This window comes from Haliotis rubra, unplaced genomic scaffold (genome assembly GCF_003918875.1).
Source record: "Haliotis rubra isolate DU_JTF1 unplaced genomic scaffold, ASM391887v1 Scf8, whole genome shotgun sequence".
Lineage (NCBI taxonomy): Eukaryota > Metazoa > Mollusca > Gastropoda > Lepetellida > Haliotidae > Haliotis > Haliotis rubra.
In genome coordinates this window covers 4,204,319-4,217,492 of record NW_025767523.1, presented here as the reverse complement: position 1 = coordinate 4,217,492, position 13,174 = coordinate 4,204,319, and the positions used below count along the sequence as shown (strand labels likewise).

General features: G+C 36.7%; 1 long non-coding RNA gene across 1 annotated transcript; it reads left to right on the top strand.

Annotated features, from left to right (window-relative positions):
- Positions 1-4,974: 4,974 nt before the first annotated feature.
- On the top strand, positions 4,975-9,266 carry LOC124261406. The gene is made up of 2 exons (XR_006894313.1): positions 4,975-5,306; positions 8,023-9,266. It is a non-coding gene; the product is annotated as an uncharacterized LOC124261406 (long non-coding RNA).
- The last annotated feature ends 3,908 nt before the right edge of the window (positions 9,267-13,174 follow it).

Here is a 13,174-nt window from a genome sequence, read left to right as displayed (position 1 = left end):
TCCACATTTGGCTGTAAGGAATGTCCTTCTCTCAAGTTTACCAGAACTGTGGGCAGCAGAAGTCCATCGGATTGTATCGGTAAGTTGCACATAGGACCTTGTAGTACAGGAAGTGGTGTAGCAGTGGTGTTGTTGACAGTTATAAACTGCACAGTTTATATCAAAGTGAGATGTCTAGCATCCATCATGCAGTGTGGTTTATAGGATTTTTACTGAAACATTGATTAAGTGTTGTTTTTGATAATTCCAGTTGGATATTCATTCAAATTAATTATGGGGTGGTGGGGTAGCCTAGTGGTTAAAGCATCCGCTCGTCACGCTGAAGACCCGGGTTCGATTCCCCGCATGGGTACAATGTGTGAAGCCAATTTCACGTGTCCCCCGCCGTGATGTTGCTGGAATATTGCTAAAAGCGGCGTAAAACTAAACTCAGTCAGTCAGTCTTTCAAATCATTTTGTAGATCAGACACTTCACCAGGGCTTTCTACAAAGTCTCAGCAATCATACCTCACATACTTTATCACAGACATGTGAGAGTTAGAAATGGGCCTGGCCACCATTCCTTTTAATGGGTTGCAAGGTGATAACTTTGTCAAAACTAAATGGCCTTCAACAAGATTCATTTTGAAGAAAAATCTTGTTGACATTTGTCAAGTTAACTATAATCAAGCAGAAAGACCTCTTTGGTCACGTGAACAACACGTCTGACCATAGACCAGAGGGACCATAATTCCAATTCCATCATCAGATTCACAAAAGTTGTGGCCGCTACACTTGGATCGCTGATCATTGGTTTGAATCTCAGAGTTAATACGATTCCTGGTTTTGTGGGGGTGGTGGGGTAGCCTAATGGTTAAATCATCTGCTCGTCATGCTGAAGAGCCAGGTTCAATTCCCCACATGGGTACAATGTGTTGGTATTAAACAAAATATAGGCTCATTCAGTGTCATTCGATCAGGCATTAAACTCAATATGGGCTTATTCAGAGATGAAATGTTTCTTTGTAGGTTTCTGCGACACAAGTAACAACTGTTCAGCTAATGCCAAATGTGTGGAAGATCGCATTACCAAGTACAAGTGTGAATGTAATTCTGACTACCGAGGCAACGGTTTGACCTGCACCCGTAAGTATACACATGCACACACAGATAATTTCCTGACAACAAATAATTCTGGGGTATCCAGGCACTGACTGTGGCTCTAAAATGCTTGAAAAGTGAATGTGAATCACTATTCAGACAGCAGCAATATCTTTATCCAGAGTGATGTCCGGATGGAGGTTTTCAGAAAAAGTAGGCCTGTTTCTTTGTTACAAGATTTCGGTAGAAACTTTTGGCTGGTAGATGGTTGTGTTCTCGTTAGTTGAAGCAAATTAGCATCATATGTGTTTTTTGTGTGTGATCAGCTGCCTTCTGAAAAAGTGTTACCAAGTGTAAAGTTTGTAATGAATGCACTGTTTTCATAGACAAGTATTTTGTCAATTTTTTCCTGTTTACCCTCCTGTGTATTACTGTTAGAGGTAAATGTGTTTGAATGAGCTTGAATGTGCATGACAGGGGAAAGTGACATGAGTTCTCTAGTGTGCCTACATTAAACTGTATGGTGAAAGGAAATAATGAAGAAGCTAACATGTAGTCAACAACATTGCATTGGCCACATAAATCATTACCTAATCTAACATTTAAGGCCAAAAGTGCAACATAAGTCTGCCAGTTCTTTAAGGAAGAGAATCTGCCCATCCTTTCTGCAAACAACCCTTGTCTTTTCGTGTCAAAGCTCTCTCAATGCTAGTCTTATCAGTAAATGTTTGGTAACACTTCAGATGGAACTTAGCTGTGCTTTAAGAAGCTGTATTTACTTTCTCAGAGACAGATTTTTCAATGCCATCTAGTTATTTCCATATTGCAACAGATTCACTCACTTTTGCTCATGCTATATCCGTATTTGGATGTAAATCACCGATTTTATTGTCAGTAATGAGACAAAATACCTTGCAACCATGGTGATTCAATGCTTTAGAATTTTTCATTTAAAGGCTTCTAAATAACTAATGTGCAAGTGATTTAACAAGAAAGGCTTTTTAATAGGCTTTAAAAATAACAGCCTTAATTATAAAACACTAACTTTGTATTCACCAGATATGTTGAAGCACTTTGACACAATTTGGGGCTTTGGCCCACGGCCTAATAAGGAATAATGCATAATGGGTTTTTTATGTGTTGGGTTAAAAAACTAAGTATGTTTTTTTACCATGTATTAACAAACAATTTATAGTTAAATGGGATTGAAATAGTGTTTAATTTGCAGATGTGTTTAAATATTGAAATTATCAAAATAATACTCACCATGTGGACAAATCAAAAGCTATTTTGCATCCCATCAAACTGTTTATCAGTGGCACTTTCAATCTCAAAGCTTAACGTGGGTGTGACCATTTTCAATGTGTAATTTGTAGAGTTACTGAAATTGAAAAGACATAATTGTTGTTAGGTTTTAAGTTTAGATGGATTATCAAAAGATATGGACACACTTATTTACACAAAGTCACACCTAAACTATTTGTCTGTGCCTACTGGCACAATTTGAAAAAACTGAATATCTATTCCTGGTCAACTTTCTCCATGCAACTTTTATTTGTGGTTACAGATTTGTGTGACACTGACTACTGTCAGCATGGGAGCACCTGTAGCCGTGGCCCGCCAGCACAGTGCCTGTGTTCAGAGTTCTACATTGGTGACCAGTGTGATATCAGACGAGGTGAGTTGACCACTGGGCAGAATGGTCTGCTGGTGTGTCACATGCTGCTATAATGTGAATTGCAGAGCCACCATGGCTGGAGTCCTGGTAGCTCTGACCTGGATGACTTTGTTGTACCCGAGTGCATGTCTGATATCTGATGGTCACAGTGAATAAGGGCACCTTGTTTAACTGTGAAATATGAATGAGTGTTGGTTATTTAACCAGATATATGTTCAGTGTCTTCAAGGATTCCCATTGATCATACAGGTGACCTTAAGACACAGGCCTGAATGTTCTTTCTGCCTTTGTATAAAGATGTCATTTCTAGCAAGAAACCTGGATGACTGTCTGTTATTTTACCCATATAATATTCTATGTCTTGTAATGATTTCTGATGATCTATCAAAGATGGGGATTTAGTCTAAATGAAAATAGGTTGATCATTGCTTTGAGTCCTGTTGTTTGAATCTGTTAAAAAACCCATAAAATCTGAAAAGTGCTGCCTCAGAATAGCTCATACTGATGGCTCAGCAATGGAAGAAGGGTCTGTCTCCAACAATTGATGAAATTTTTGTTATTTTGACGGCCATAATTGTAACAAAATAGTGTATTTGTTGCCTTAAATCTCTTATGATAAATCAATCAGACATATTTTCTGTTTCATTTCAGCGGCTGAACTGGTATCAAACCAGGAGACATTAACAATCGTGGGTCTTGTCATCGGCATCTTAGGCTTTATATTGCTGCTCATCCTAATCGCAGCTTGTCTGTATCGCCGACGAAGGTAAGATCATTTTACTATTATTTTTCTGGGACAAACCTATTTAGAATGGGGGTGGGTGGGGTAGCCTAGTGGTTAAAGCGTTCGCTCATCATGCCAAAGACATGGGTACAATGTGTGAAGCCCATTTCCTGTGTCCCATGCCATGATATTGCTAGAATATACTAAAAGTGACATAAAACTAAACTCTCACTCACTCACTGTTCAGAATGATACAAGTTGTCCACGTTTTTAAGATCCTTGAGTTTGCATTATTTGTAAAATAAACTCTCTCACAAATATGACCAAATTTGTGTATGTTATTGTAATAGTTATTGTTCTCATTATCGCAGACCAACGCCTCCAAGACAGGCTGCTAGTGATTATGACGACAGAGCCAGCCTTGCATCCCCAAGAGGACCCTATGACTACCCTCTGGCCTATGTCCCATCTAAAGCAGCATCAGTTATCAGCGGACCCAGATATATGCTGCCACAAAATGTGGAAAAGAGTTTTGATAATCCACAGTTTATTATTTCAGGTAAGTTTGAACAAATAGTTCCTTCTCTTTAAATAGACATGTACAATGTATTGTTCCTTTCAGAAGTGATTGTAAATGTTGCGACAGTTTACGTTATCCATTGACAATGCTAACACTCTGGGCTATGCAAGTTGCACAACTAATCAAAGAAATTAATCTTATGATGCATTAACACATGTAGAATATAAAAATAAATAGGCGCAAATGTACTTAAGTTAAATGATATATCTAAAAGATGAATAACATAAATCTTTGCTTTCTTGCTTGTAGTTCTATAAAAATTAATCTGTCACTGAAGATTTCTGTACTCAATATAACTGAAAGATACACCATGTTTAAATGTATCCACCTATCATGGGTTTGAATACCCCAATAATCCTTGGTTTGTCACCACCATACCCAGGCCTACCAAAGAAAACATTCCCACTGTGCAGAAAAACGGAGAAAAGCCCACAATAATCGTGGAAATAGCAACATATACACATTACCTCGCTACTGAAACAGTAAAAACGGCAACGAAAAACTATGAAACTGTAACATTTTTATATCAGCGAACTTTGACCTCTACTGCTCATGTGCATTACGATCTGGGCTTCTTTCCAATTTCCGAGCAACCGTGAATCGCCTCGCGTAGAAAAAGTATTAGATATGTCGAAATAATTGCTGTCGATCGTTTCATCGAATGGAAAGTAAACTAAACAAGTGTGCACTCAAGTATCATGATGATAAATGCCAAATAACACAACAGAAATACTTAAAAAGGAATGTAACTTTTGTCCAAGCTGGAAAATGTCAACATGTGGTCGAGACTTCCTCTTCCATGTGCGCATGCGCAAAATCGAAGTTGCGGGCTCCTCGTTTTATGATGCAGTGTTAGCGATTTAAAGTTGCCGTTTTTACTGTTTCAGTAGCAAGGTATTATGTTTTAGTTGCTATTTCCACGATTAATGTGGGCTTTTCTGCGTTTTTCTGCACAGTGGGAAAGTTTTCTTTGGTAGGCCTGATACCCATGATTGTAGGTTCTATCAAAGTGGTAAAAGCCTACAACTTTCGTTACCCCAGGCTCTGTGAAATACTGTTCAAACAGGTGCCATGTTAACAAAGGTTACTACGTTTTTTCCACTTTAATATTACAAAAATGAAAAGATGCTAAACATATATTTCCTGACCTTTTGAAGCCCAAGCTAGTATCAACCAATCTGTGAGGTCCAAGGTTACCCGACACGAAGTTGATTATACAAGTATCATATGACCTTGATGGGAAGGTAACCACGTGATTTCAGTCACGTCATTGTTTGTTTCCCGTGTCCCATACTAACTCAATACCTCTTCTAGCTGCCTAGTCTTTTAAGTCATTGCTTAAACATTTTTCATATAATACCCGAAAACAGGAACTGAACACAAGTCTATGTAGGGTAGTATGAGTCATTCAAGCCTATGTTGCATTGAATTGCTGGAGTATGGTAAATTTGACTAGCTTATATCTGCTGTTCCTGCTTCTAACAGTTTATATTTACTCATGTAATACTTGTCTGCAAACCTTTTTTGTGAATGTCTGCTACCATGGAATGTTACCCCCTGTAAATATGATTTATGATAGACTCTTGACTAACAAGAATTATTACATAATCAGTGGAAACTATGAATTACTGCATGATGTAAAATAACATACCAGATGAAGTATACAGCTTTGCTAGTCTAGTTATAGTATCTGTCATCTTTCCCATCTATTCTCAAATTGTAATAACACTGTATATATTTTTCTGCTATATTTTTTAAATAGATACTTGGGTGGTGTGTGTGTTTAACTATTTAAACTTATATAGAATGTTCATCTTTTGAATGAAATTTTGACTATTTTATGCAGGCAGGTGATCAAACGGTCTATCAACTCTGAAGGTATTCAATGATAAAATCATATGCCTAAGTTTTAAGATATCTAATAATAATCTTATTCCTCACCACTTTTTCAGTCCTGGCAAATGTGTATGTCGAAATTCTAGATATCAAATCCACACACCTGTGGCCTATATTTATGCACAGAGTTAACATATGAAAAAATGACTGGAGAGACTTTACAACAAAATGACATTATTTAGCACAGGTGTGTGAATTTGTAACAAAATGACATATTCAAATGCAGTTGTCAGTCTATGTATTGCAGTGGTAACCTGTATCAAGCACGGGTGTTTGAATGTATATACCACAAAATGACATATTCCAGCACATGGCATACTCTGTAGTGGTCTACAGGGAGTCTAAATTTCCTTTAAGATGACCTAATTCAGCACAAGTGTGTGAATTTACTTCAGAATGACCTAATTCAGCACAAGTGTGTGAATTTTCTTCTGAATTGACCTAATTCAGCACAAGTGCTTGAATATACTTCAGAATGACCTAATTCAGCACAAGTGTGTGAATTTTCTTCAGAATGACCTAATTCAGCACAAGTGTGTGAATTTTCTTCAGAATGACCTAATTCAGCACAAGTGATTGAATTTACTTCAGAATAACCTAATTCAGCACAAGTGATTGAATTTACTTTAGAATGACCTAATTCAGCACAAGTGTGTGAATTTACTTTAGAATGACCTAATTCAGCACAAGTGAGTGAATTTTCTTCAGAATTGACCTAATTCAGCACAAGTGAGTGAATTTACTTTAGAATGACCTAATTCAGCACAAGTGCATGAATTTACTTCAGAATGACCTAATTCAGCACAAGTGAGTGAATTTACTTCAGAATGACCTAATTCAGCACAAGTGCGTGAATTTACTTCAGAATGACCTAATTCAGCACAAGTGAGTGAATTTACTTCAGAATGACCTAATTCAGCACAAGTGTGTGAATTTACTATAAATAGACATGAATTATCACAGTTGTATTAATTTACCACATATTGTATTCTTTACCATATGTGTGAATTTAAATATTTATGACATATGTAAGCACAGTTGTGATGATTTAAGTGAGCAGAGGTGTGTGGATTAACTCCAGTAATGACATATTTTGTCTTGTTTAATACAAAATATTTGAAGTTGGTTTCAAGAAAACATTGTTCCATGCCGTGTGTCATTATCCTTATGAATCTGTGAGTTTAACAGGGGCGGTAGGGTAACCTAGTGGTTAAAGCGCTCACTTGTCACGCCAAAGGCCCGGGTTTGATTCCCCACATGGGTTCAATGTATGAAGCCCATATCCGGTGTCCCTGCTGTTATATTGCTGGAATATTGCTAAAAGCGTCATAAAGCCTTACTCAGTCACTCATTCACTAACTGTCAGTACATCACACTGTACACTGATACACATGTTGTTGTTACTGGTGAGGATGAAGTAACTAACACATCACAAAATGCCTGGAGTTAAATCTACTGAAGCTTTCATACCTGTCTCTTTCTCATAATATACTTACCTGTGTGTCACTTTCCATCTTTGTATTTATAAACTATCCACAAAAATTAAGAATAAATATGATGACTATTCCTAGGATTTCTTCTTATGTTGTTTTCAAATGTTAATAAAGGACTTTTTTTAAACATCAATACGTTTAGCATAGTTTGTAAAGGAACTGCATCATTCTTGACAAATACTGAAAGTTCTTTAAACAAATACTAAAGTAAGCGGTATTTACCTACATATGTGTTGAAATCACTTTTTTTAAGCTTATTCACCTCAAATTTGTGGCATACTAAACAGAAATATTGCAATTAGAAATGATTATTTTCATTTTAATAGATTACTTTTGTGTATCATGTTTCTGATTATTTTATATTCTCTAAAATAAGTACACTGTAGAATGAAGTGGACTCAGTAATCAGGACACACATATTCTGTTCATAATTAATGTTACTACCTATAGACTTGTTCAGAATATATATACATTTTGTTGTTGATGTAATTATTTGGGCATAAACCTTTACCTGCCACTTAAATTTCTCATAAATGAATTTTGTACTATATATTTTGTGTTTTTCTTTCAGATGACGACCCTGCTGTGTACAAAGCTTAGCAATAACTGAGACAAGACTTGCAAGGTCACAGTCACCTTTCATCACACTATTTTGTTCACCTTTACACAGCATTTGTCTGTAGTTATATACAATCTCTTTTTTTCTTCAAAAAGACACTTTTCAAGATTTGATGCAACTAAATTCTTTAGAAATGTTTATAATTAGTTCCTCATGCCGCATGTTGAGAGAGATTAATTGATTAATTTGTCTGTCATTTTGAGAAACAATGTTATATATTTCTATTGTAAACCCATTTTTTTCACCTTGTTTACACCTAGTATTGTAATTTAGAAATCCATGCTGATGTTATGAATCTGAATGAATGTACTAATAGCGTATGTTATGCTCTCAGAACTTTGTGGCATCACATTCTCTGTACACAGCATGCCAGACGTGCATGATATGTACATAGCTTTGCTACAGTCAAATGAATTTCTTTTATATGATCTGTGTTCATCAAATTTAATTTAAAATACTCACTACTTAAGGAGCCTTGCAAATATCACTTACATCAACTTTGGATGAACCAACAAATGTTTTATATTTAATTTTTTATACAAATGAATTGTCTTGGTTTGTACTTTTCTATTACAAAAGAGGAATCTATTAAAATGAAATATCATGTTGCCCATTTCCATGAATCAAAGACCCCATTGAATTCAGAGGTGATGGTTGATGCCACAGGTTTGTGATATTACTTTTTGGTGTAAGATTTGTATATATTGTGAATACTCTAAACAGAAGAGATTATACCATGCACATAAAATGTCAGAAATAATATTAGTGTGATATAAAAGCTCACTGTATAAACTGTACAATGTAGAATTGCCTAGCTAAGGTGATATTCTAGCTGCAATATCATGGACCTTCTCAAATGTATTACTAACATTTAGAAACTACAAACCCATGGTTGAACTTAATGTTAAGTAAAATTTTGTGGAAATTAATTTTGTTGTACAGTGTATTTCTGATCATGGATCTGAATTGACAAAAAGCAAGTCAGCTTGATGAGACTGAAAAACCTTTGTTCTTTATTGAGAGAGATACTGGACTTAAAATCATACTAACAGTTTGCTATAAGAGCAACCAGAGACTAATGCCTCACATTAATATCATTGTTTATTAGACTTCACTCATATCACCAAACTCATGCATTGTTAACCAAGTATTATGGATTATATTTTATATATTGAATAAATAATCTATGTAATATACCCTGGGGTTTTTTCATATTTTTTGTTCCATGGACATGTTGCAGACCAGGGTCCTGTTTCACAATGCGATCTTAGCACTGGGATGGTCATAATTCTCTGTTAAAGTAAGGGAAATAGGAGAGTCATAGTGCTATGATTGCAACCCAGCATTCAATCAGTGAGCATCAGATTCAGCTGTATGTTGATGAACAACTTCTTTATTACAGTGGGAACAACGTTCTAACACCTTTATCAAGCAAGTGATACATTTTGACCACAATCAATTTTTATTTGCCATTCGCCAGTGACAACAAGGGCTAGCTTAAGTCACAAGTAACATCACCAGTTCTTGATGGTGACATAGCACATAGGAAATAAGAGGTCATTATGTAGGGAAGCCTGCACTTATTGCAATGAAAATCACATCCACTGTAGTTACAATGAAACACATCCAGCAAAACTAGTTTGATGACAGGATGGAATCGAAAGAAAAAACCCAGACAATCCAGTGGTTAATATCATCAGCAACAATCCACAATAACAAGCACCAACCAAGAGTCTGACCACCCGATTCTGTTAGTCACATTTTACGACAGGCATTGGATGCTGAAGACCAATTCTGTCCTGGATCTTCAAACGTTTAAAATCATAAAAGATGGGTTTCCCGCCCACAATCTTACAGTTTCTCAAACTCTGGCTCCAGGACATTCTCTACAAGCAGTTCCACCATGTTTCTCCAAACAACTGGCTGATGTGTAGTTTTGGATGCTGAGCAATATTCAATCCATAGGGATGAAGCCAAAGAAACATCAGGGATGACATTCCGGTTACTAGGATATGTACATAATGGATATATATAGACACTGTGTGGCATCACCAGTGTGCAAAATAGCCACTGGCCTGGTAGCCCGTGGTTAGTAAAAATCCATTCAGGCCAGTAAATCTCCACAGTCACTGGCCCAACTGGCCAGTGAATTTTCATGGGGTCATTTTGTAAATATATCACTCTCTCCGACTTTATAAGTTAGAACACACTTTTAAATCATGCAAGATTATGGCCCGATAAAAATGTTCATCATATTAGCAGCTTAATGATGAAACCTGTGTCATGTCGACAATATCTTATTCTCATCTATTTTATAATCTTTTACTTAGTTTCTACATTCAAATTTTGGCTAGTGAATTATTTTGTGAACAAGTAACTTTTAGGCATAGCTAGCCGGACTGGCTAGCAAATTTGGAAACCATTTCGCTTGGTTTAACATCATGTGGTAGCATTACCTCCAGACTCCCTGAGGTGCCTGTGACTTGCAACAACCCACAGTTGGCAAGGGTCCATAACATCTGATTAGATTGTATATAGAAGGTCGCTGGGGTAGGCTGGGATTAATGAGTGTATGGACATTTTTTAGTTATGTCCCTGTCACTATATACAGGCATTCACAGAAGTAATTGTCCAAAATGTTGGTTAATGAAGGATGGTTTGAGAAGTTTTCTCTGTCCATATTCATAGTTCCCTATATCTTTACTATCTCCCAGTAGTTGACGCTGATTGCTTGTAACTGCACTACTTGACCGCAATGGAAACAACAGTCAGAATGGAACATCAACAAGGCAAAAAACTTTATTGAAAAATAACAGTACAAAAATCAACAGATGTATAGTAATGACAACAAGTAAAAATACTTCTATAGTATATATAACATGCATCATATTGTACAGACAGTTCACATGTTTGTTTATTTATGAGGTAGAGCTATTCTGCTAAACAGCATTTTCATATACACATTACTAGGATATATATTAAGTCCATGTTGAAAAATATCAATATGTTTATCAATAAATTTAATAACAAATGTATAACAAGTACTATTCGTATTACTGCATGACTTTAATATATGCATAACAAACTAGATTTTAACATACAGGTTTCTGGCATTACTTATTTACACCTGTTCCAACAGACTGCATATACATCCATAGATATACATTCACATGTTAAGTAGGTTTATGGTAGACAAGGTTTTGAACTCTTGGATAATGTAACTGTATTAGTGTTTAGGAAAACGAGCCAGCTATGTAGGCACCATATGCATTACCTATAAAAAAAGTAAGGGAACTAATCATTTAAATATCTCAATCACTTAGGTGTACATTTACCATGGTGTGGGGTTTGAACACAACATCTACATTGAATTTGTATGCCATGCTGGGGTTGGTCGAAAGTATGATTTCATGAAATCGTATGTACTTCACGACTCCAGTTTAGGGGTTTCCATAAAACTTATAAAAGTCTGTAAAGCTGATTGGAACAGCAATGCAACAACTATGGGATGGAGCATGGGTCATGAACAAATATAAAGTTTGAATGTGAACATTATATAAAGACTATGTCTTCAATTACAGAGAAGGTAGAAGGCCCCCTTTTAATAATCCGGTTCTGAAATGGTTTATGAACTTCTGTCATTCAATATTGCATGTAGGCGACCAGCTAATGCACATTCCAACTTACCAAGATTTAAAAGATAGTTATAGCTATTTGATCATAAATATTGATATTAACAGAAATTGAATTTATCACCATGTTCATTATTCAAAATGAATGAAGCAGCAATACTTAGAACAAATAGGCACTGGGACACAGTTGCAGCAATCACACCTGAAATGTGACCACAGTAAAGCAGGTAACATGCAAATATTTTTTTTGAATGATTCATGAGTAAATTCATGGAAATCCGTAACCGTATTGAATTTTCCGTGTCATGAACGTTTCTTCTTGTTTTTCGCGACAGTCCATCCGTCCGCGTGCTAGAGTAACTGCCCTTCATCAAAGGGAAGTTACTCTAACCCACCATTCGGCATTCGTCACCACTCGCCCCTTTCCGTAAACTCCAAGAAGGTCACGGAAAGATTCGAGTAGTTTCGAATGAATTCGGCGAAGTGATGACTTAGCATAATGTTCCGCATGGAACTGTGGGTAGGAGAGTGACTCTGACCGTCGTACGTTTCTGTAGAGTTGCGTTTGGTTTCTGTCATAACGTTACGAAGACGGAAGAGCACATCTGCACACAGCGACAAATTAAGAAAGATAATGATTTGGACAAATCTGTCTTTTTAAAACCGGTGAAAATACCCAAGCGGCAGAGGTCTGCAAGCACTGATATGGAAACGATATATCTATATGTATTCACTAACATTGGGAGGTGTATTCTAAAGGTAAGCCAAAACTTGAGGTGTTTGAGTAGATTCTACCGTTTGTTAGAGCAGGGAGACTATATATATGTTGTAGAGTATCCCTGGTTAGAGATGACAAAATATTATTTCGAGAATTTAAGAATGACTGTATACCATAAACAGATTTCTCCGCCTGTGTCTATTGCTGATACAGAATGTCATCTAAAACCCACCCGTAATAATCTCCATTTATACTTACAACAGATAAACACATGAATGAAGCCCATATTACCAACATTTGCTCGTTTCCAATTTGTTTAAGATACCATTGGATTGGAAACGTTCTTCCGCCTGACTATGATTGGGCCCACGGGGTAGCCTAGTAGTTGTAGCGTTCGCTAGTCACGTCGAAAAACCCGGTTCGATTCGCCACACGGGTTCAGGGTACAACATGTGTAGCTCATTTCTGGTTTCCCCCGCCGTGATATTGCTGGAATATTGCTAACATAAGCGTAAACCCATACTCAAGCACTGTGGCTTGTTTGTCCAAGAGGTGCTGATTAGATCCCAGACAGCTGCTGCATATGAATCATCCGAGGTGCGTAACATTGCAGTAATAGGTGCTGCCAAGCATGAAACACTGAATACTAACCGCACACATTTACATGGCAGTTCCTTAAATATGACTGATGGGAACACTGAAACCCTGTAAATCCTGGCAGCCCAGTTCCCCATGAAAGAATCGGGATTAAATG